Source organism: Mobula birostris, chromosome 6, assembly GCF_030028105.1.
Source record: "Mobula birostris isolate sMobBir1 chromosome 6, sMobBir1.hap1, whole genome shotgun sequence".
Taxonomy (NCBI): Eukaryota; Metazoa; Chordata; class Chondrichthyes; order Myliobatiformes; family Myliobatidae; genus Mobula; species Mobula birostris.
Genome location: NC_092375.1, coordinates 65,105,588 through 65,130,649, shown reverse-complemented (window position 1 = coordinate 65,130,649; position 25,062 = coordinate 65,105,588). Strand labels below are relative to the sequence as shown.

Genomic DNA, 25,062 nt, shown 5'->3' with positions numbered 1-25,062 from the left:
TCACTGCCTGGTTCAGAAATTGCACCATCTCAGATCACAAGACCCTGCAGCGGATAGTGAGGTCAGCTGAGAAGGTCATTGGGGTCTCTCTTCCCGCCATCACAACATTTACACCACATGCTGCATCCGCAAAGCAAACAGCATTATGAAGGACCCCATGCCCCCCTCATACAAACCCTTCTCCCTCCTGCCATCTGGCAAAAGGCACCGAAGCATTCAGGCTCTCACGACTAGACTATGTAACAGTTTCTTCCCCCAAGCCATCAGACTCCTCAATACTCAGAGCCTGGACTGACACCAATCTACTGCCCGCTACTGTGCCTATTGTCTTGTTTATTATTTATTGTAATGCCTGCACTGTTTTGTGCACTTTATGCAGTCCTGGGTAGGTCTGTAGTCTAGTGCAGTTTTTGTGTTTTACGTAGTTCAGTGTAGTTTTTGTATTGTTTCATGTAGCACCATGGTCCTGAAAAACATTGTCTGGTTTGTACTGTGTACTGTACCAGCAGTTATAGTCAAAATGACAACAAAAAGTGACGACTTGATTATCACTGACATATGTCGTGAAATCTGGTGTTTTGGAGGAACATAGAAATCTACAGCACATTACAGGCCCTTCGGCCCACGATGTTATGCAGATCTTGTAACCTACTCTAGAAGCTGAGAAACTGCTTAGTATTACTGTGCTGCATAGCCCTCTATTTTTCTAAGCTCCATGTACCTATCCAAGAGTATCTTAAAAGATCCTATTGTATCTGCCTCCACTACCATCACTGGCAGTGCATTTAATGTATCAGCCACTCTGTGTGAAAAAGAAACATTTATCCTTGACATCCCCTCTGTACCTTAAAACTATGCCCCCTTGTGTTAGCCATTTAAGCCCTGGGAAAATGCCTCTGCTATCCACACGATCAATGCCTCTTATCATCTTATACACCTCAATCAGGTCACCTCTCATCCTCCGTCGCTCCAAGGAGAAAAGGCCAAGTACACTCAACCTCTTGTCGTAAGGCACTCTCTCCAATCCAGGTAACATCCTTGTAAATCTCCTGTGAACTTTCTCTCTATAGTATCCACATCCTTCCTGTAGTGAGGTGACTAGAACTCCTAGTGGGGTCTGACCAAGGTCTTGTATCGCTGTAACGTTACTTCACCTCTCTTGAACTCAATCCCATGGTTGAATGCCAACAGACCATATGTTAACAACATTGTCAACCTGCGCAGCAGCTTTGAGTGTCCTATGGACAAGGACCGCAAGATTTCTCTGTTCCTCCACACTGCCAAGAGTTTTGTCATTATTATTATATTCTGTCTTCAAATTTGACCTACTAAAATGAACCACCTCACACTTATCTGGGTTGAACTCCATCTGCCACCTCTCAGCCCAGTTCTGCATCCTATTGATGTCCTGCTATAACCTCTGACAATCTTTGCAGACTATTCACAATACCCCCTACCTTTGTCTCATCAGCAAACTTAGTAACCCACTCTTCTACTTCTTCATCCAGGTTGCACCTCACCTTGTGCAGCTGGATCTTGGACTTCCTAATGAACCACCGGCAGGTGGTAAGGGTCGGCTCCCTCACCTCTGCCTCTCTGACCCTCAACACAGGTGCCCACGAGGATTGTGTTCTGAGTCCCCTCCTTTACTCTCTTTACACCCGTGACTACTGCCACACACAACTCCACCCTGCCGATCAGATTCACAGATGACACGACTTTGATCGGCCTTATTTCTGGTGGTAATGAGACTGCCTACAAAGGAGAAGTTGACACTCTGACACAGTTGTGCCAGGATAACTACTCCTCCCTCAGTGTCCAAAAAACGAAAGAGCTGATTGTGGATCACAGGAGGAACAGAGATCAACAGCAATGGGTCTGCAGTTGAAGGGGCGAGTAGTTTCAAGTTCCTCAGTATGCACATCACTGATGATCGCACCTGGACTGTACACACTGGCTTTGTGGCAAAAAAAGCACAGCAGCATCTCTTCCACCTCAGGCTTCCGAAGAAGTTCGGCATGGGCCCCCAAATCCTCAACACCATTGAGAGCATACTGTCTGGCTGTATCACCACTTGGTATGGGAACTGCACCAACCTTGATCGCTGGGCACTGCAGAGAGTTGTATGGACAGCCCAATGCATCTGTGGATGTGAACTTCCCTCTACTGAGGATGTTTATAGCCACGGGTGCAGAAAGACAGCATGGAAGATCATCGAGGACAGTTTCTTCTTAAAAGCCATTAGACGTTTAAATTTACATGTCTGTACATTACAATGGAGTCATAAAGCAAAGATTTTTACTCCTTCATATTGTGGGATGGATGTAAGATTTAAATAATTCTAAATTCTAAAAATCCCAGAGCAGATCCTTGTAGAATACCACTGGTCACTGACCTCCACGCAAGATACAAACCACGTACAACCACACTTTGCCTTCTGTGGGCAAGCCAATTTTGGATCCACAGAACTAAAGTCTCCTTGGATCCCATGCCTGCTTATTTTCTGAATGAGCCCTATGTGTGGAACTTTATCAAATACCTTACTGAAATCCATATACCCTACATCCACTGCTCTACCTTCAATATGTTTTGATACACTCTCAAATAATTCAATCAGGCTCATAAGGCAAGACCTGCCCCTGAAAAAGCCAGCTGACTATCCCTAATCAGATAATGTCTCTTCAAGAGTAGAAGAGTGCATGACAAAAAAAATACTAATCTACAGAAATAATGAAAAAAGGAATAACAAGCTTGTGTGACTTACTTCATCCCTAGAGGCACTGATAGTGTGTATAACTATTGTATTTTATATTCTGATGGAAGCCCTGAATTGGGGGCTCGTTGTTGCTACTCAACTCTGAAGTGATCTGTTCCATTACGAACTACAGACAGTAAGCCTTGACCATCGTGATATCATCCATAAATTGCAACAATGAAGTAATGTTAGAGGACTGCCTTAATGTTGAGAGTCATGTGTCTGACATTAATTGGATAGCTGGGGCATTGATGATGAGCAATGCTCTGTTGTTCAGTTTATTTCTTACAAGTATTTTATTTATTTTATTTAGAGATACATCACGGTACCTGGGCCTTCTGGACCAGTGAGCCCACGCCATTCAATTGCACTGTAACCAATTAACCAGTTAGTCCGTATGTCTTTGGAATGTGGGAGGAAATGGGAGTCGCAGGAAACCCACACCGTCATGGGCTGAACATAGAAACTCCTTACAGACAGTGGTGGAATTGAACTTGGATCACTGGCACAGTAATAGTATTACACTAACCACAATATTTTTGTTGTCTGGATTTTTCAATTGCCTTTCTCTAAAAAGATGTGCATTCAAATATTACTTTGGAATACTTGAGTGCTGTGATTGGTTAACAGCCGCACTCTGCATTGCTGCAAGGAGAAGGGTGAGGCAAGAGCCTGGAGTAGTCTCTGATCCCTGGAGTTGAATTGTGAGAGGATTGTTTTCCAATAAAATCATTTGTTTGGTAGAGTAACATTTTTCCCATTTTTCTATTTTCTATTTATGATTTATAATTTAAATTTTTAATATTTACTAATTTTAACTATTTTTAATATATTTAATATTTGTAATCCAAGGAGTGTGAAGTGCAGAATCAAATATCGCTGTGATGATTGTACTTTCTAGTACCAATTGTTTGGCGACAATAAAGTATAAAGTAAAGTAAAGGTATAAAGTAAAGTTGCAACCTTCTCCACACTTGCTGTCTTCCCCACAAAATAAATATAAGGTGGATTTGCAAGTGTGTGCTTCTGTTTGTGCATTTTCCATTTGATAAATTTGTTTTCAGATAAAACAACTGGTCAAAAATCTTCTGTAATTACTTTGCATTCAGAATAATAATGAAATTAATTCTTGTTTGTCCCATGTCTGCCTGATAACTGTGACCTCTTGTCCCAGGTTACATAGTTCATTTATTGTAAGCCTGCTCAAAGGAGATTGGACTTCTGAAAGGAAGAGAGACAGAACTGAACTTAATATTTGGACAAAAAACACAGGAAAGCCAGGAATTAGTTCTATGCTTTTTCATGCCCTCTACCTTTGAGTAAAATTATGGCTGATGTGTTACCACAATGCCATTTCCTGTCATCACCTTGTTATCAGATTTCCCCCTCTGTCCATTGCAAAATATCTTATAATTTACTAAGCAGAGATTTTGGTGTGTGTTGTTTCTTTTAACGCAAAAGGCACCTTCTGAAAATTTGCACAATATTTTTAACAGCATAAGAAATAGGAATAAATCATAACCTTCTAATCCTACTATATTGTTGAGTGACATCTTGCACTGTTTCTGCTTTCCGTGTTTGTCTGTTGCATTGTTTAAAAGTTGGCCTCTGTCATGATTGTACTTAATTATTCAGTGTACATAGCAAAGCATTCCATAAACATATGAGGCAAAAAAATCTGTCTGATCATGGTCTTAAATGGCTAAGTTATTATGGTGAGCTCTGGCATCCTGCTTTTATAATCTTTCACAGGGAAATATCGTCACTCCACTTCCCATCTCAGCCTTCTCCAAATCTTGTGTTACAATGTGATGGCCTCTCGTGTGCCCAAACTTCATTTTGCAATTTGACTCATTTTGAATGTTTGTTCCTTTGTTATACAACTAATTCCAGGAATCAAACATTTACACTTTTTTTCAAGTCAATAATATCCTTTTAAAATAGATCTAAGCCATTGTCAGTCCTTGTGTGGTTTTGTGTTGCCCTGTACAGTTGTTGCATCACCAGGCTGCAGATACACTGCTGGAGGAAGCTAGTGAGTTGAGCAGCATCTGTGGAAACCAATGGATGGTCAACGTTTCGGGTTGAGATCCTGCAAAACTTGTTATTCTTCTACTCCACCTTTACAATTGAGGCCAATATTGCATTTATCTGCTGCACTTACAAGTTAAACCTGTATGGTTTGTAAGACCTCAGGTTTCTATGAACAGCAATGACGTTGGTAGTTAAAAAGACTCATTTCATTTAACAAAATTGCATTATAGATATGCCCACATAAGATAGCTTTTGACATTTCATTCCTTACCCATTTCACCTTTTTATATCTTTTTGCAGACTATATCCTTCTTTCATATCTTGATGTCACCAAGATATGTGCAACCCTTTCTTCCAAAACCTTGGACTGCATGAGTTCTGTATGCATCTGTCAGGAAAGCACAAGGGTGGAGGCTCCTTCAAGAGCACTTCCTCAGTCTCCATATCTTTCTGATCAGTTATCAAGCCCTGCTGTCTTTGTTCACTGAAAAATGGCTTAGTATAATTTAATGTAAGAGATTGCAGTCTAAGTTTAATTCCAAGAACACTGTGTTGGGCAATCCACATCAGAGGTGTGTAAAAAGAGCTACCTTTTAATCAGGACAGCAATTGAGATTTTAAAAGCATGGTTTTGCGGCAGTTTCTCCGAGTTAAGGAGCGACCAATCAGCAAGGGGGATTCATTAGAAAGCGCCTATAAAAAGTACAAGTGGAGCAGCCAGTCTTGGAGCAGCCATCCTTTTGGAGTGTGCCCGTCTTTGGAGTGACTTTGTCTTATCAGGCATGGGTGAGGTAAAGTTGCTCTCTTTCTGTTCTTATTTCTTCATTCCTCATCTATTAGGCATAGTAGTTTAGTACAAATGACTCCGGGGCAGTGTTGTGTTCTCTTGTATGGTATGTGGGAAGTCTGGGAGATGTCCAGTCTCCTTGATAAACACATCTGTGCCAGGTGCACAGAGTTGCAGTTCCTGAGAGAACATATTCAGGAACTGGAGCTGCAGCTCGATGACCTTTGACTTGTATGGGAGAATGAGGAGGTGATAGACAGGAGCAAGTGAGGTAGTGACCAACAGGGAGGTAGTGACCCCAGCGTTGCAGGAGACAGGTAACTGGGTGATTGTCAGGAAAAGGAGAGGAAATGCACAGCTAGTGCGCAGTATGCTTGTGGCCATTCCCTCAATAATTATACAACTTTAGATGCTTTGTTTGTGGGGTGGGGGGAGGAGGGTGGTGGTGACCTACCGGGAAAAGCCACAGTGATAGAGTCTTTGGCACTGAATCTGGGGCTGTGGCTCAGAACAGCAGAGAGGTGAAGGGGACTGCAGTGTTGATAAGAGATTCCTTAGTAAGAGGAACAGAGACGAGGTTCTTTGGGCATGATAAAGACACTTGGATAGTATGCTGTCTCCCTGATGCCAAGATCTGGGAAGCCTCAGATCGTATCCATGGCATTCTCAAGGGCAAGTGTGGGCAGCCAGAAGTGTTGGTACATAATTGACACCAGTGACATAGCTAGACAGAGGAAGTCTTGAAGAGAGATTTTAGGGAGCTAGATAGAAAGCTGACAAACAGGGCCTCCAGGGTGGTAATCTTTGGATGCTGCCTGTACCACATGCCAGTAAGGGTAAGAACAGGATGATTTAGCAGGTGAATGTGCATGTCAGGAACTGGTGCAGGGAGCAGGGGTTCAGATTTATGATTCATTGGGATTTCTTCTGGGGGAGGTATGACCTGTACAAAAGGGATGGGTTACACCTGAGGGGGAGTCCAATATCCCTGTGGGCAGGTTGGCTAGAGTTGCTTGGGTGGGTTTAAACTAATGTGGCAGGAGGGTGGGAACTGGTGTGATAGTGCTGAAGATGAGGTAGTTGCTTTACAAACAGAGGCAAATTGTAGTGAGACTCCTCGCAAGAAGAGGCTGATGGTAGTACAAAATTGCAGTCAACAGGTGAAGGATGAATGTGTTCTTTTTGAATGTGTGCAGTGTATGGAATAAGGTGACTGAGCTTGTAGTGCAGTTACAGATTGGCATGTGTGATGGTGAAGACATCCCTGAATCATGGCTGAAAGAAGATTATAGCTGTGAGCTTAATGTCGAAGGATAAATATTGTATCAAAAGGGCAGGCAGGAGGCCAGAGGGGGTGGTGTTGCTGTATTGTTAAAAAATGAAATAAAATCATAGGGTCAGAAGGTGTTGAATCATTGTGGATAAAGCTAATGAACTACAAGGGTAAAAAGACCCTAATGGGAGTTATGAACTGGCCCCCAGACAGTATTAAGGATGTCTACAAGTTATAACAGGAGATAAAAACTGCATGCCGAAAGGGCAGTGTTACAATATTCATGGGGGATTTTAGTATGCAGGGGGATTGGGAAAATCAGGTTGGTGCTGGATTCAAAGAGGGGGAATTTCGAGAATGCCTATGAGAGGACTTTTTAAGAGGAGTTTGTGGTTGAGCCCATGAGTGGATCAGCTATTCTGGATTGGGTGTTGTGCAATGAACCGGAATTGATTAAAGAGCTTAAGGTAAAAGAACCTTTTAAGGGAAAGTGATCATAATATTATCGAATTCACCCTGAAATTTGTGAAGGAGAAGCTAAAGTCAGATGTATCAGTACTACCATGGAGTAAAGGGAATTGCAGAGGCATGCGAGGGGAGTTGGCCAGAATTGATTAAAAAAGAACACTGGCAGGGATGATGGTAGAGCGACAGCGGCTGGAATTACTGGAAGCAATTGGGAAGACAAAGGATATATATAAATCCCAAAGAGGAAGATGTATTCTAAAGGCAGATTGACACAACTGTGGCTGACAAGAGAAGATAAAGCCAACATGAAAGCCAAAGAAAGGGCATATAATAGAGCAAGAATTAGTGGGAAGTTATAGGATTGGGAAGCTTTTAAATATCAACAGAAGGCAACTAAAAAGGACATTAAGATAAAGATGGAATACGAAAATAAACCAGTGAAATAATATTAAAAGTGATACCAAAAGTTTCTTCAGATACATCAAGTGTAGAAGAGAGCTGAGAGTGGATATCAGACCCCTGGAGATATAGTAATGGAGTACAAGGAAATGGCAGATGAACTGAATAAGTATTTTTCATCAGTCTTCACTGGAAGACCCTAGCAATATGGCAGAAGTTTCAGGCGTCAGGGTTCATGAAGTGTGTGAAATTACCACAACGAGGGTTATGAAGGTTCTTGGGAAACAGAAAGGTATGAAGGTAGATAAGTCATCTAGGCCAGGGGTCTCCAACCTTTTTTGCACTGCAGAACGGTTTAATATTGACAATATTCTTGCGGACCGGCTGACCTGGGGGGGGGGGGATGGTAGGGTTGCCAACGGACAAGGGTAGCAGTCAAATATGTTGTGTTTACCCCGAGAAAAACTACCATGACCATGAAGCCTTGCGTGGGCACCTGTCTGCGCCTGCGTGTATGTGCCGATTTTTTTCTACAAATCGTTTTTGGAGATTCTGTTCGGGGGGGGCGGGTGACCGGAATATAGGTGATAAGTGGCTAATACACTCAATTTCGTTTCTAAAAGGTTTTATCTAATGAATTTAATATTAAACACACAGCACATACTTTCCTCGCATGAATATTGTGATAAGTCAATTATCAGGGGAGGACAGGGGAGCTTGAGGAAGGTGTTGAACGAACTTCCAGTAGAAGTGGTAGAGGCAGGTTTGATATTATCATTTAAAGAAAAATTGTATAGGTGTATGGAATGGAAAGGAATGGAGGGTTATGGGCTGAGTGCAGGTTGGTGGGACTAGGTGAGAGTAGCGTTTGGTATGGACTAGAAGGGCAGAGATGGCCTGTTCCCGTGCTATAATTGTTATATGGTTATATAGTTATACAGTATAAGTCACTTATAAGTCAATAGCATCATAACATTTTAAGTAACGCTTGGATATTAAACACACAGCACATATTTTCCCCGTATGAACATATAAAATCATTGTAACACACCAATATCGCTGAATCAGTGGGAGCCCTGGGCTTGTTCCCTGCAACAAGATGGTCCCATCGAGGGGTGATGGGAGACAGCGATACTAGAAGGGGGTTCCTTATGTCCAGTCTATTCTGCAATTTAGTTTTGGTTGCATTCATTGCAGAGATATGTTGAAAATGGAAGCAACCTTTTCCGTGCTTTCGTGGCTATCTCGGGATATTTAGCCTTGACTTTGATTCAGGATGCCGGCAGAGATGTTATGTCAAACATACTTTTCAGCCTGCCATCATTTGCAAGCTCGAGGATTTAATCTTCTTCCTGCGCTGACATGGATGAGGCATGGGTAATGACCTCGCGTGCGTAATGGCTCAACAGTCGACGTAACAGGGAATGAGGAAGGGTTTCCTTGCGGCCTGGTAGCATATGCTTTATGGTCCGGTACCGGTCCGCGGCTCGGTGGTTGGGAACCGCTGATCTAGACCAGATGGTGTACACCCCTGGGTTCTGAAAGAGGAGGCTGAAGAGATTGTGGAGGCATTAGTGATGATCTTTCAAGAATCACTAGATTCTGGAAGACTGGAAAATTGCAAATGTCACTCCACTCTTCAAGAAGGGAGAGAGGCAGAAGGAAGGGAATTATAGGCCAATTAGCCTGACCTCATGGGTTAGGAAGATATTGGAGTCAGTTGTTAAGAATGTGGTTTTGGGGTATTTGGAGGCATGTGATTAAATATACCGTAGTCAGTGTGGTTTCCTCAAGGGAAAATCTTGGCTGACAAATCTGTTGGAATTCTTTGAAGAAATAACAAGCAGGATAGACAAAGGAGAATCGGTTGATGTTCTGTACCTAGATTTTCAGAAGGCCTTTGATAAGATGCCACACATGAGGCTGTTTAACAAGCTATGAGCCCATGGTATTACAGGAAAAATAGGAAGAAGGATAAAACTGGCTGGTTGGCAGGAGGCAAAGAATGGGAATAAAGGGAGCCATTTCGAGTGACTAGTGGTGTTTCACAGAGCTCTGTGTTGGGACCGATTTTTTGGTTGTATGTCAGTGATTTGGATGATTGAATTGATTGCTTTCTTGTAAAGCTTGCAGTTGATACGAAGATAGCTGGAGGGACAGGTAGTTGTGAGGAAGTAGAAAAGCTATGGAAGGATTTGGACAGATTAGGAGAATGGGCAAAGAAGTGGCAAATGGATTACAGTGTGAGGAAGTGTATGGTTTGTTAGAAGAAATGAAAGGGTTGACTATTTTCTAAATGGAAAGAAAATACAAAAAATTGAGGTGCAAAGGGACTTGGGAGTACTTGTGCAAGATTCCCTAAAGGTTAATTTGCGGGTTGAGTCAATAGAGAGGAAGGCAAATGTGATGTTAGCATTCATTTCAAGAGGACTAGAATATAAAAGCAAGGGTGAGGCCTCACTTGGAATATTGAGAGCAGTTTTGGGCCCTTTATCTTAGGAAGGATGTGCTGAAACTGCTGAGGGTTCAAAAGAGGTTCACGAAAATGGTTCCAGGATTGAACAGCTTGTCATATGAAGAGCATTTGGCAGCTCTTGGCCTGTATTCACTGGAATTCAGTGGTGAAACTGGTGAAAGGCCTTGATAAAGTGGATATGGAGAGGATATTTCTTACGGTTGGAGAATCAAGGACCAGAGGACACAGCCTTGAATAGAGGTGCATCCTTTTATAACAGAGAGAAATTTCTTTAAGCCAGAGAGTGGTGTATCTGTGGAACACGCACAACACGCTGGAAGAACTCAGTAGGTCGGGCAGCATCCATGGAAACAAACAGTCAACGTTTCAGGCTGAGACCCTTCATCAGGACTGAAGAGGGAGGGGGCAGGGGGCCTATAAAGAAGGTGGGGGGAGGGTGGGATGGAGAAGGCTGGTAGGTGCCAAGTGAAAAACCAGTAAGGGGAAAGATCAAGGGGTGGAGGAGGGGATAGGCAGGAAAGGTGAAGAAGGAATAGGGGAAAGCACAATGGGTAGTAGAAGGAGGCGGAACCAAGAGGGAGGTGATAGGCAACTGGAGGAGGGGGCAGTGTGAAACTGGGATGGGCGAAGGGAGAGGGAGGGAATTATTGGAAGTTGGAGAATTCAGTGTTAATGCCCATGAGGCCACACTCAGGTTGGAGGAGCAACACCTGATATACCGTCTGGGTAGTCTCCAGCCCCTGGGCATGAACATTGAATCTTTAACTGAGTTCCATCAACTGCAACAGCGTACAGTCAACATTAACTGCATTGCTTTGTCTCTACTCAACTTGTGTTTCTTACTCTGATTATGAAGTAATTGTGCTAACTGGAATACAATACACATTTAATATCTCTCCTAATTTTTCATTGTCCACAATATTTTCGAGTATACATAGCTCTGTTATTTTTCTTTTGTAAGGTAATTAATTCACTATTTCCTGATCAAGTTTTTTTGAGTCTTCTCTTCAAGCTTCTTTACATATACCTTGAATGACTTCTATATCATTCTGACTGGCTGCATCACCGTACATGGGGGGGGGGGGTGCTGCACAAGAATAAGGGAACAACATTTGCAACCCTCCAATCCTTCGGAACCTCTCCTGTCCCCATTGATGATGCAAAGATTACCTCCAGAGGCTCAGCAGTCTCGTCCCTCGCCTCTCACAGTAGCCTGGGTTATGTCTCGTCTGGTCCTGATGACTTATCCAACTTGATGCTTTCCAAAAGCTCCAGCACATCTTCGTTTATTTTTGTAATTTATTTTTTTTATTGAAGTTCATCATCAAACAAAACTTTCCATAAGATGTATTTCAGATACTGTACATATATATCATAGTCATATTTGTCACAAATCTCCACATAATATTTATCTGAGGTGTACACTTATGGAAAGGAGAGGAAAGAAAGAACAATCAAAAGAAAACTGTACAAAGTAGGGAGTGATCTTTTTTTTTTACAACACATTCATTGACTTGTGAGAATAAAATCAGGCCTGTGAGGTGTTATGTAGTTAAACCATTTTCCCCAGTATGAATCAAATTGTTCCAACTTATGATTAACAGATGCTGTTATCTTACAATTAAATGTCCATTGTAATTTCCATCCATACACTTAAAGTTGGGCTCTCCTATGATAACCATTTCCTGGTAAGGGTCTTTTTACCAGCCACCAGCAGTATATTCATTAAATATTTATCTCTTTTCAACCATTCCTGAGGTATATACCCAAAATATATGGTCTTACTTTCTAAGGGTATTTCACGTTTAAAGATGTCTTGTAGGGCATTGTGTATCCCACTCCAATAGTCTTTGATAACGGGGCATTCCCAGAAAATATGATAATAGTTTGCATTTTGATTTCCACAATTTCTCCAGCAAACAGGGAGGTTACTGTCATAATGGGATTTCTGAGAGGGTGTAATAAAATATCTTACCAAGTTTTTCCACCTGAACTCCCTCCATTTCTGTGAACTGGTACACTTCCATTGATACCTCCATATTATTGTCCATTCTTCCTCAGATATTATTATCCCTCCTTCCTTCTCCCATTTTGTTTTAATGTATGAAGTCGAATGTGTTTTAAGATTTGACAAGCCCTTATATACGCTTGAAATTATTCTTCTACTGTTGTCTGAATTATATGCTTTCTAAATAGCTCTATCAAACATGTACTTGCCTTGGTTACATTTTTAACTGTCCTATTAACATACTGTCGCATCTGTAAATATTGATAAAAGTCTTGTTTTCATAATAAGTGTTTCTCCTTGAGCATTTCAAAACTGAACAGTATTCCTTCCTTTATTATTTTGCAAATAGTTGTTATTCCTTTAGCTGTCCAGTCCTTAAATCTAGCATCCAGTTTGTTCGGCGTAAAATCCGAGTCATATGCGCACCATTTAAGAATTGCAATGTCTCTCTCTAGTTTATATTGTTTTACAATAGTTTTCCATATTTTAAGAGTCCATTTCACCCATGTGTTATCAATAGTATTTATGTAACTTTGTAGGTTGTTATCAGCCAAAATTGCCTGTATGGGGATGGAGAGTATCCTCTCCTCAATGTTTTTCCATTGAGTGTCATATGATGGGTTGCACCAGCATATCACAGCTCTCAGCTGTGCTGCAAAATAATAATCTCTAAGAGAAGGTAGGCCCCAATCCCCCGCCCCCCCCTTTCCTTGGCTATGCAAAGTTTTGAGACGAATTCTAGGCCTTTTACCTTGTCATATATAGGTGGCATCTTGTTCCATTCATTGAATTGATTTTGGTTAATCTCTATTGGTAGGGTCTGAAAGAGATATAGTAGTCTGGGCAGTATATTAATTTTAATAGATTCAATCCTTGAACTGAGAAAAAGAAAAGGAATTAGGTTCCATCTTGTTATATCTTCCTTAATTTTATATATATATATATATATATATATATATGTGTGTGTGTGTGTTTATTTATTTATTATAGGCTGATAATTGCATTCTGATAATTTTGCCAAATCTTTTGGCATAATGATGCCCAAATATTTGACAGACTCTGTTTGCCTTGCCCAAGGATATCTACTTTCAATTTCTCTTGGTGGGCTACAGTTATTTACAGTGATCTTGTATCCTGATAATTGGCCATATTGTTCAAAGGAAACACATCCTCTTAATGTCTATATGCTCAAGCTTTTCAATCTGCTGTAAGTCATCCTTACAATCGCCAAGGTCCTTTTCTGTAGTGAATACTGAAGCAAAGTAATCATTAAGTACCTCCGCTATCTCTTCTGGTTCCATACACACTTTTCCACTGTCACACTTGATTGGTTCTATTCTCTCACGTCTTATCCTCTTGGTCTTCACATACTTGTCAAATACCTTGGGGTTTTCCTTTATCCTGCTTGCCAAGGCCTTCTCATGACCCCTTCTGGTTCTCCTAATTTCATTCTTAAGCTCCTTCCTGCTAGCCTTACAATTTTTTAGATCTCTACACCATGGTTCCTGTACCCTACCATCCTTTGCCTGTCTGATTGGAACGTACCTCTGCAGAACCCCACGCAAATATCTCCTGAACATTTGCCACATTTCTGCCGTACATTTCCCCGAGGACATCTGTTCCAAATTTATGCTTCCAAGTTCCTGCCTGATAGCTTCATATTTCCCTTTACTCCAATTAAACACTTTCCTTACCTGTCTGTTACTATTTCTCTCTAATGCTATGGTAAAGGAGATAGAATTGTGATCACTATCGCCAAAATGTTCTCCCACTGAGAGACCTGACAGCTGACCAGTTCATTTCCCAATACCAGATCAAGTATGGCCTTTCCTCTTGTAGGCATATTGTGTCAAGAAACCTTCCTGAACGCACCTAACAAACTCCACCCCATCTAAACCCCTTGCTGTAGGAAGATGTCAATCAATATTGGGGAAATTAAAATCTTCCACCACAACAATCCTGTTATTATTTCACCTTTCTAGAATCTGTCTCTCTATCTGCTCCTTGATGTCCCTGTTACTATTGTGTGGTCTACATATAAAAAAAACACCCAGTGGAGTTAATGATCCCTTCCTGTTCCTAACTTCTACCCACAGAGAATCCCTCCATGACTGCTTCTTTTTCTGCAGCCATGACACTATCTCTGATCAGCAGTGCCACACCCCCACCTCCTTTGCCTCCCTCCCCGTCCTTTCTGAATCATCTAAAGCCTGGCATTCTAAGTAGCCATTCCTGCCTCTGAGCCATCCAAGGCTCTGTAATGGCCACAACATTGCTGCTGCTGCTACTGTGTGGTCGGAAATCTCCGGAGGGGAAGGCCCCGAGTCCTCGGTTTTGCTTGTTGCTCGGCAGCTGGGATGGGGTTGAATCGCTTGGCAGAGGATGGTGCTCGGTGCCGAAGGGCTGGTCGGAGGCTCAAAGTTTTCCGCTGCGGTCGGGTGCTTCCAATGGTGCTGCATTGGCAAGTTTGTGGCGCTTGGAGGTTCATGGCAGGGAGAGTTTCTCCCTTCTACTGTCTGCATGAGACGATGGGGCTATCGTGACTTTGAGACTTTTTTACCGTGTCCATGGTCTGCTCTTTATCAAACTACGGTATTGCTTTGCACTGTTGTAACTATAAACCTGTGTTTCTTGTGATACCATTCTGGAGGAGCATTGTATCATTTTTTAATGCATGCATTTCTAAATGACAATAAACGAGGACTGAGTGTCCTCATAATCTAATCTATCTATATCACAGCTCCAAGTACTGATCCACGCTCTAAACTCATCTGCTTTGTTCGTGATACTCCTTGCATTAAAATAGACACATCTCAAACCATCAGTCTGAGCGTATCCCTTCTCTATCACTGCCTATCCTCCCTCTCACACTGTCTACAAGCTTTCTTGATTTGTGAGTCAATAGCCCCTTCCTCTCCCTCTGGGTTCCCACGCCCCCAGCGATTCTGGTTTAAACTCTTCCCAGTAGCCTTCGCAAACCTCCCTGCCAGGATATTGGTCCCCGTCCAAGTGCAACCTATCCTTTTTGTTCAGGTCATGCCTGCCCCAAAAGAGGTCCCAACGATCCAGAAATCTGAATCCCTGCCCCCGCTCCAATCCCTCAGCCACGCATTTATCCTTCACCTCACTCTATTCCTATACTCACTGTTGCGTGGCATAGGCAATAATCCCGAGATTACTGCCTTTTGAGGGCCTGTTTCTCAACTTCCTTCCTAAGTCCCTGTAGTCTGTTTTCATGACCACCTTCTTCCTACCTATGTCATTGGTACCAATGTACCAATATGTACCACGATCTCTGGCTGTTCACCTTCCCACTTCAGGATGTCGTGGACAGGATCAGAAACATCCCGGACCTTGGCACCTGGGAGGCAAACGCGTTTTTTTCTTGCATCCACAGAATCGCCTGTCGACCCCCTAACTATAGAGTCCCCTATCACTGCTGCCATCCTCTTTCTTTCCCTACCCTTCTGAGCCACAGGTCCAGAAACTTATAAAAATTAGTCAGCTGTATCAAGGGTACTAACCTCCATAGTATCCAAGACATCTTCAAGGAACGGTGCCTTAGGCAGTGCCTATCATTAAAGATCCCCACCATCCAGGACATATCCTCTTCACATTGTTACCATCAGGAAGGAGGTACAGAAGCCTGAAGGCGCACACTCAGTGATTCAGGAACAGCTTCTTCCCCTCTGCCATCCGATTGCCAAATGGACATTGAACCTATGAATACTATCTCACTACTATTTTATTTCTGTTATTTTGCACTAATTTAACTTAACTATTTAATAGACATGTAAGTAACTCAGATTCTTTTCTGTATATTTATCATGTATTTCATTGTCCTGCTGCCGAAAAGTTAACAAATTTCACAACATATGCTGGTGATATTAAATCTGATTAAGATTTGTCACCTGTTGTATTTGTTGAAGTTAAATTTTCTTTTGATTTCCAAAGATCTTTTGCATTTTTTGTAGCACAGCTACTGCTGGAAATCTGTCTGCTTTCGGCTGCTGTTACTTCTTGTATTCATTTGCAACATGTTTTCTGCGATTTACTTTCTAGTTTATCTGGACTGGTTCATTTTCATCTCGTTGAACCAGAAGAAAGTTCAGTTTGAAGTGTGAACATTTGACATGTTCAGAATCAGGTTTATTATCACCAGCATGTGACATGAGATTCATTAATTTAGCAGCAGCAGTTCAATGCAATACATAATCTAGCAGAGAGAGAAAAAATGATAAATTAAGTAATAATAATAAACAAGTAAATCAATCACGTATATTAAATAGATTTTTTTTAAATGTGCAAAAACAGAAATACTGTTTATTTTTTTTTTGAAAGTAAAGTAGTGTCCGAAGATTTAATGTCTATTTAGTAATCAGATGGCAGAGGGGAAGAAGCTGTTCCTGAATCGCTGAGTGTGTGCCTTCAAGCTTTTGTACCTCCTACCTGATGGTAACAGTGAGAAAATGGCATGCCCTGAGTGCTGGAGGTCCTTAATAATGGACGCTGCCTTTCTGAGACACTGGTCCTTAAAGATGTACTGGGTACTTTGTAGGCTAGTACTCAAGATGGAGCTGACTAAATTTACAACCTTCTGCAGCTTCTTTCAGTCTTGTGCAGTAGCCCCTCTGTACCAGACAGTGATGCAGCCTGTCAGAATGCTCTCCACGGTACAACTATAGAAGTTTTTGAGTTTATTTGTTGACATGCCAGATCTTTTCAAACTCCTAATAAAGTATAGCCGCTGTCTTGCCTTCTTTATTACTACATCAATATGTTGGGACCAGATTAGATCCTCAGAGATCTTGACACCCAGGAACTTGAAGCTGCTCACTCTCTCCACTTCTGATCCCTCTATGAGGATTGGTATGTGTTCCTTCGTCTTACCCTTCCTGAAGTCCACAATCAACTCTTCCATCTTACTGTCATTGAGTGCCAGGTTGTTGCTGTGGCACCACTCCACTAGTTGGCATATTTTACTCCTGTACGCCCTCTTGACACTGCCTGAGATTCTGCCAACAAATTTATTGTCAGCAAATTTATAGATGGTATTTGAGCTATACCTAGCCACACAGTCAGGTATATAGAGAGTAGAGCAGTGGGCTAAGCACGCATCCCTGAGGTACACCAGTGTTGACATTTGTAATGGAAGTGCATGTGTCAAAGTGCAGAGTTTATTTTCAAAAACACTAAAAATCAATGGTTGGACAAAGCAGTTGCTTTAAACCTATTGTCAGTTAAGGCAGTATTGTTACGGCTAATAGATTTTGTGGTTTTATTCTGAAAACAATCCTGATGCAGGCAATGAAGCTTTTAAAAAAAGGGGCTTCTCTTCCTCCACCATCAACTCTGCTCTCAAATGCATCTCCCCCATTTCACGCACATCTGCTCTCACTCCATCCTCCCGCCACCCCACTAGGAATACGGTTTCCCTGGTCCTCACCTACCACTCCACCAGCCTCCGGGTCCAACATATTATTCTCCGTAACTTCCGCCACCTCCAACGGGATCCCACCACTAAGCACATCTTTCCCTCCCCCCCCGCCCGCTTTCCGCAGAGATCGCTCCCTACGTGACTCCCTTGTCCATTCGTCTCCCCCATCCCTCCCCACTGATCTCCCTCCTGGCACTTATCCTTGTAAGTGGAACAAGTGCTACACATGCCCTTTCACTTCCTCCTTTACCACCATTCAGGGCCCCAGACAGTCCTTCCAGGTGAGGCGATGCTTCACCTGTGAGTCGGCTGGGGTGATATACTGCGTCCAGTGCTCCCGATGTGGCCTTCTATATATTGGCGAAACGCGACGCAGGCTGGGAGACTGCTTTGCTGAGCACCTACGCTCTGTCCGCTAGAGAAAGCAGGATCTCCCAGTGGCCACACATTTTAATTCCACATCCCATTCCCATTCTGACATGTCTATCCATGGCCTCCTCTACTGTAAAGGTGAAGCCACACTCAGGTTGGAGGAACAACACCTTATATTCCGTCTGGGTAGCCTCCAACCTGATGGCATGAACATTGACTTCTCTAACTTCTGCTAATGCCCCACATCCCTCTTGTAACCCATCCGTTATTTATTTTTATACACACATTCTTTCTCTCACTCTCCTTTTTCTCCCTCTGTCCCTCTGACTATACCCCTTGCCCATCCTCTGGGTTTCCCCCCCCCCCCCATGACTTTCTCCCTGGGCCTCCTGTCCCATGATCCTCTCATATCCCTTTTGCCAATCACCTGTCCAGCTCTTGGCTCCATCCCTCCCCCTCCTGTCTTCTCCTATCATTTTGGATCTCCCCCTCCCCCTCCCACTTTCAAATCTCTTACGAACTCTTCCTTCAGTTAGTCCTGACGAAGGGTCTCAGCCTGAAACGTCGACTGTATCTCTTCCTAGAGATGCTGCCTGGCCTGCTGCATTTACCAGCAACTTTGATGTGTGAAGCTATTGGTTTGGTCAGTTTGAAATAGTGCATGTTCTTTCACAATTTGCACTGGCTAAAACCTGTGTGCTTCTGAAATGTGGACTCAATTTGAATATCCCTTTTGGACTTTGAGCCACTGTGGGCCAAGGTCTTCTCTTTGTTGGTGGAGTTATTGCATTCTTCAAGAGGCTTTGAGAGGAACATTGACTGTTTTTCTAGCTATTTACATGTGAATGATGTGGCCTGCCAACAGAGGCATTCAGATATGTTTAGGGTTTCAATGAATGCCGAATTGAACGAGGATGCTAACATTGATTAGTTTGACAGTTAATGTAGACAGTTTTACAGAGATGCCATTGCTGACCTCTCTCAGAATTTGAGGTGCTTGCTGCAAAGTTCAAATCTCAGAAACAAAGTACACTTGAGATCACTGGTGTGATGGGTTTGAGATGGGATGAGGACAACCAACAGGGCTTGGTGATCCTCACAGACTGTTTTGGTGTCTGTTGTATTTCCAGCACTGGTGTTATAGGGAAGAAAAGTGGATATTTGTCAGAACGGGAAGAGTCCTGCTCAGGATTGTGCATCTTGAATCTTTTTGCTGAGTTAGCTAGGGAATAGGGGAAGAACTTGCAGAAAAAGTGGATGGAGTGTCATTTGGAGACTCTGATATACATATAGGAGGGAGAGATGGTCATAGATAGTAATTTCAGAGCGGTGGTCACAACAAAGTTTCATTCAGCCAGATGGGTCTAGGCAGATGGTGCAGGGGTCTCTTATGACTATCTCCCTCTCGAACAGGTATATCGGTTTGGATACCATTGGGGTGGGCATGGATCACAGGGATAGCCTCTCTGGGGAGAATAGTAGCAACAGCCATTTCAGTGGCACTGTGGCAGGGTGAGGCAAAGTCTTGATGAGTGGACCTTTTGATCAGATGCACAAATGGAGGTTTCTATGGCTGCAAGTGCAAGTCCATGGTGATGCCTCTAACCAGGCTGTCTTCCAGAGCCAGTGGAACTTGTACAAGAGCGACAGCTTGCACCTAAACTGGAGAACCAATATCTTGGTGGGTATTACTGATACTACTTTGGACGGTTTAAAGCAGACTGCAGTGGGGTGGGACTCAAAACCCCACTGCAGATAGGAAAGTTGAGGTAAATATAAGTGTTAAAGCAAGTAGCTTCAATAAACAGAGCAGACAACGTCTAGCCAGGGAATGAAGGCAATATTTTGGACTAAAATTGATTCAAAAATCAATAAAAGTAAAAAGCTTGACAGGTAAGACAGAGGCACTTGCGGCATGGATGATACATGGAATTGGGATGTATCAATTGGGTAGTAGGACTGGAGTTCAATTCGGATACTGCAGACATAAGAGGTGGCGGGGGCTCACTTGTTAATTTGGAAGAATATCATTTCAGTATTTGGGGCAGATGCTTTTGTGAGAATGTCGAGTGAAGTAATGGTATTGTATTTTAGGCCCTAGTGGTCTGGGTGAATTGGAGGAGCAGATATGTATGGACTTTGCAGATGGCTGCAGGAATGATCGGGTTGAACTAGCGGATGATTTCAACTTTCCTTCTCTTTACTGAGTGCGAAGGGCCTGAATGGGCTGAAGTATGACTCCCTCAAATGTTGTGCGCTTGGACAAGTTAGGTGTACTGGATAAGGCAGTACTTGATTGTCAGTTATTGTTACATATCCTATTAGATTGGAGTTCATTACAATTAAAGTCCTGTATTTGGGAATAATATTTCGATCTCTTCTGAACATTAGAAGGCCACAATGATTTGGCTCTAATAGAATTTGAAAGTAGGGAGGAGAAATGCAAGAGACGAGCCACATCATCATGGTTTGCATGACATTTGTCAATTGAATTTTTGGGAATAGATGAACTAAATGACTAGAGACCGGTTATTTACTTGTTAATTTGGAAGAATATCATTTCAGTATTTGGGGCAGGTGCTTTTGTGGGAATGTCCAGTGAAGTAATGGTATAGAGACCAGATGAATACTCAAACTTCAGTTAGGGAATGGATTTTTAAAAACTCAACGTGCAAGTTTTGCTGGAATTGGGTATTTGGAAGAAATTGTAAACAGGTGGATGCAATGTTTGATGCATTTTGTCCGCTTGCTAATGAGACTAAGGTCAATGGAGGCCCTTGAATTTTAGCGAGAATACTGACTTTGTGTTGAAATACTTCGGCCAGTGTACCTGTGACTCAGACTTGCAAGGGCAGTCAGAGGCCTTTGGAGATTAATGACTGCTAATTTGATGGTTCTTGCAAATTATTTAAATGGTGCATTGTGTGTGCAGAATGAATACTCTGCCTCCTTTTAAGACACCCAGCAGGAGTCAGGAAAGAAAATAAATGTAGAGTTGAAGAAATAAGTGAGCGAGCCAAGCAACTTACTGACAAAAAGATCAATAAAAATGTAGAATAAATTTCTGGAGATGGAAAAAATGGATGTTATATTTTAAACAATGCCAAGGTTGGTTTAGGCTTTCCCAGGTCCTAGGATGCTGCTCTAATTGGTTTTGTTCGAAATGTGGAAAGTTCCACAAATGTGGATTATGTAAAATTTAATGCATGATTTGGCAAAACTTGGTTTTGTTATGGTTTTATAATAAAACATGCATGTCCTTGACAAAAGGGAATCTAGCAGAAACTGACTGAGGTTTTCTGTTTTTTTGTCATAAATGAAAATAACACCATTAATTTAAGATGTTGTCCTGAGAAAGTTGAGAGGTCAAGTTCCACAATGTCCTTGCTGCATTTTGAGGTTTTTGGATGGCATATTTAAAAGCTCCTCGTGCCCTTGCATGCAAGAGAGCCCTTGGCACTTTTTGAAATTAAAAAAAGTTTTTACTCTGTTCCCCATTCAACCTTCGGCACACAATGTTGCTTTTCCTATATTGCAAGTCAAAAATATTTCATTATTCATGAACTGTTTTGAGATTGAAGTTGAGGTGGATCTGTCTTTACTAAACACTAGACAATGGGGTGACCCATTGGGGCACCCTTTGAGAGAAAGATAGTGCAGTCTGATGTGATCAGACTGAACATTAAACTTTCCTGAATGCTATTGGTATTGCTTTACTTTGGAAACTGAAGTAGAAAGCCTCAGTTTATTAAAGAAGAACGATGCGTAACCAAGCAAATATAGTTGCTCCTCATTTAACGAAGGACATCTTTGATGGCATCATTTCTGGTTTGTCTGCCACTCTTGTGCCTCTCGTTGTCATTCTGGAGACATGCAGCCCTTTCATCCCCCGTCTCTTCAGCTCTTCTGCTGTTTGTTGTTTGTCTCTGATCCTGGAGATGTGCATGCCTCTCCTTCTCTGTCTCTTCTCTCATTTATTTTTGTCCTGACTCTTTGATCCTGGAGTCGTGTGGCCCTGGCCATGATTCTTGTTCTCTCCCTCTCCTTCCCACTTCCTGACGACGTCTGGCGTTGTCTCTTGGCCATAATGTCCCCCTTCCCTTTCCACGCGGCATAATTAGGCTGACCATTTTTTTTTACCCTAATGCTGGATAGAAGATACGAAGCACTCACACCAAATAATACTGATTATTCTTGATGATGTGGTTGGCGCTCTCCTAAATGGATGTGATATAGTCACCGCTGTCCTTTGACTGCAGCAAAGGGTTTCATGGGTGTCTTGAAGTACGTCATTACAATAAGATTTAATTATCTCTTATTGATGGGTGGCAGTTGGATCTGTCCCAATCCTGCACATGCTGATGGTGATTAGCAGAATGTGACCCCTCGAAATAGAGCTGCCCTGCCCTTTTGCTCTGGTAGGTGTCGCTGCTGAGGCTGGCCGTGCGCATGCGTCGGGCTGTCGCGTCCCGATTTCCATGACGGCCGACCGGGTCTCGGGTGAAAGCCAGTCTGATTTTTGGCGAATGAGCAATTTTATATGAATATCTAACCCTGAACTTTGCCTGCATTCTGTAAGTGAGCGCATTTTAATTCGACCTAGCCAAAAAAAGTGCCACTGTAATGCACCATTAGCGCTAATTGGGGGTCACAGACAGAGCATGAGAGTTTTAGTGGTATATAGATGATGTATTCTAATTAATCCACTTGAGCCATTTAGTTGATATGGCCTTCATTTTAAAGAGCACACATTTGAACATAATTAGGTTAAGGAATTAATTGGTACATGTGGCTGAACGATATTGTATGTTACCAAATTTTCTTATTATTCCAACTTAAGAATTCAACATGCTTTATCCTTGCAGCCTTCTCAGCAGTTCTTTCTCCTTCAGCTCCAAGTGTAAATGTAAGGAGATCATGGAGTTCAGTCAGTAAGATCATAAGGAGGGATTATTTCTTTGCTCTGTTTTCTGAACAACTCAACAAATATCTCTTTAAGTCTGTTTCACTTCATTACACTACCCCCTCAATGGCTTAATGTATGCAGATGAGGGGGGGGGGGGATCTTATAGAAACATTCTGAATGTTAAAAGGCCTGAGCAGATTAGATATGGAAAAGTTATTCCCATTGTAGGGGAGTCTAGGGCAAGAGGGCACGACTTCAGGATTGAAGGACATCCATTTAGAACAGAGGTGTGGAGAAATTACTTTAGTCAGAGGGTGGTAAATCTGTGGAATTTGTTGCCAGGAGCGGCTGTGGAGGCCAAGTCAGTGGGTGTATTTAGGGCAGAGATAGTTTCTTGACTTGCCAGGGCATCCAAGGGTATGGGGAGAAGGCAGGGTAGTGTGGATGACTGGAAAATTGGATCAGCCCATGATTGAATGGTGGGACAGACTCAGTGGGCTGAATGGCCTACTTCTGCTCCAGTATCTTATGGTCTTGTGGTCTTATGCTTATCATGTAATACTTGGGCTCTAACTAAGTTCCAGTCAATATATCTGTTATGCTTGGAGCTGATCACAGGCATCTTCACGTAGGCAAGTTAAGTCCAGGGTCCTCTGTACTTAACAGAATCAGATTTATTATCACTGTCTTGTGTATGTAACAGTTTACCTGTCTTGTTTGTACAATATTAGGTGGGGATAACAATGAGCAGAGACATCTCTTTAATCAGCTTCTTTGTTGCTCAATAAATGCTTGAATTCTGTTTTCCTCTGTTTACCAAATTACTTGCTGTGAGTGAGTTTCTTGAAGTTTCCTACTGAATCTAATTTTGTTTAATCTTGTATATTTACCTCCTTGGTCAAGCGTTGTTAACTGCACATTTTTTTCTCTCTTGTTCCATGAGCTATTTTTTTTTGATTTATATTTGACTTCCTCTTAATTCAGATGTGCTATCACATCAGGTTCCACATGTCAACAGATGACCCCAGCTCAACTTCTCTACTGTTATCCTGCTTGTATGTCATCCATTCGTATGAGCAAATATGGCCTATGATTACATTCTGGGAAAATTGTGTTTTATTATCTTTGCCTCCACTGTGAGCTGTGTCGCAAAGCCCTGGCTTCCAACAAGCTGTCCTTTGACATCTTCACCAAAGTTCCATTCATCCATCAGTACAGTCCTTTGTTGCCCCTGTGTATGCCATCTGATGAAACCTACTGCCTCGTTTCTGTTGATATCTCTTGTGGTCAGTCCAGCATTTAGTTCGACGGACTGCTGTCGTTCATAAACTTCAGCAAACTTCATAAGTGGTACATTGTACACTCCTGCACAGAGTTTTATTTCTTCAGCTTTCTTTTGTTTAAATTTAACAGTTTGTTGGGATCCTGTTAGATTCTTTAAAGAACGCTGTCCCAAATCTAACTTGCTGAATATGGGAACAAGAAGAACCTGTCCAGATAATCTCTTCCCCTCATCAGTACTGGTGCAGAGTTTTGACCCAAAATGCAGCACATTTGATAATTCCTTTTGGAGCAGACATAGGCAAATGTTTTTCGGGAGTTAACTCTAATAGTTCTGTGTTGTGAGATTAGTTATTTTTTTGAGAAGTTTTCTTTAAAATTGTTTGCAACAACTGCTTTTTAAGAGCTTTTAAAATGGCTGTATCAGGCAACTTCAGATATTAAAGAAAAATGCTTTGTCATCAGGCAAAGATTGTAAAGATGGTAGTCCTTTCCCTTAAAATGTCATGGTGTTGGGCAACAATTCTGCAGCTAAATTTCTCTCACCTGATTATGAAATACAGCAAAGTCGGTTTAAGTCTGAGATGTCCTGATTGCATTAAGTTACACTGTATTGTTTTGCTAGTATTTGTGCACATTAATTTATTTATTTTATTTAGAGATACAGCACGGAACAAGCCTTTCTGGCCCAATGAGTCACGCCGCCCAGCAACCCACCTATTTAACACTAGCCTAACCACAGGACAATTTACAATGACCAATTAACATCAAGGTATGGAAATTAACAGTCATATAACAGTCTTCACCCATAGCTGATATTCTGCATAGAGCTCTTATTTGGAGCATAAGAAGATTTGCATTCAGGA

The 25,062-nt window shown here is 42.1% G+C and overlaps 1 protein-coding gene across 8 annotated transcripts in view; it reads left to right on the top strand.

Moving 5' to 3' along the window:
- The window catches only part of tab3 (TGF-beta activated kinase 1 (MAP3K7) binding protein 3), a 132,280-nt gene that overhangs the window by 20,275 nt on the left and 86,943 nt on the right, over positions 1-25,062 (top strand). For 7 of the 8 annotated variants that reach the window (XR_011886341.1, XR_011886340.1, XR_011886339.1 and 4 more), the window contains exon 2: positions 24,856-24,968. The exons of the other annotated variant lie outside the window; for it this stretch is intronic. The gene's annotated coding sequence lies outside the window, so the exon portion shown is untranslated. The remainder of the gene's footprint in view (positions 1-24,855; positions 24,969-25,062) is intronic. 8 annotated transcript variants of the gene reach the window in all.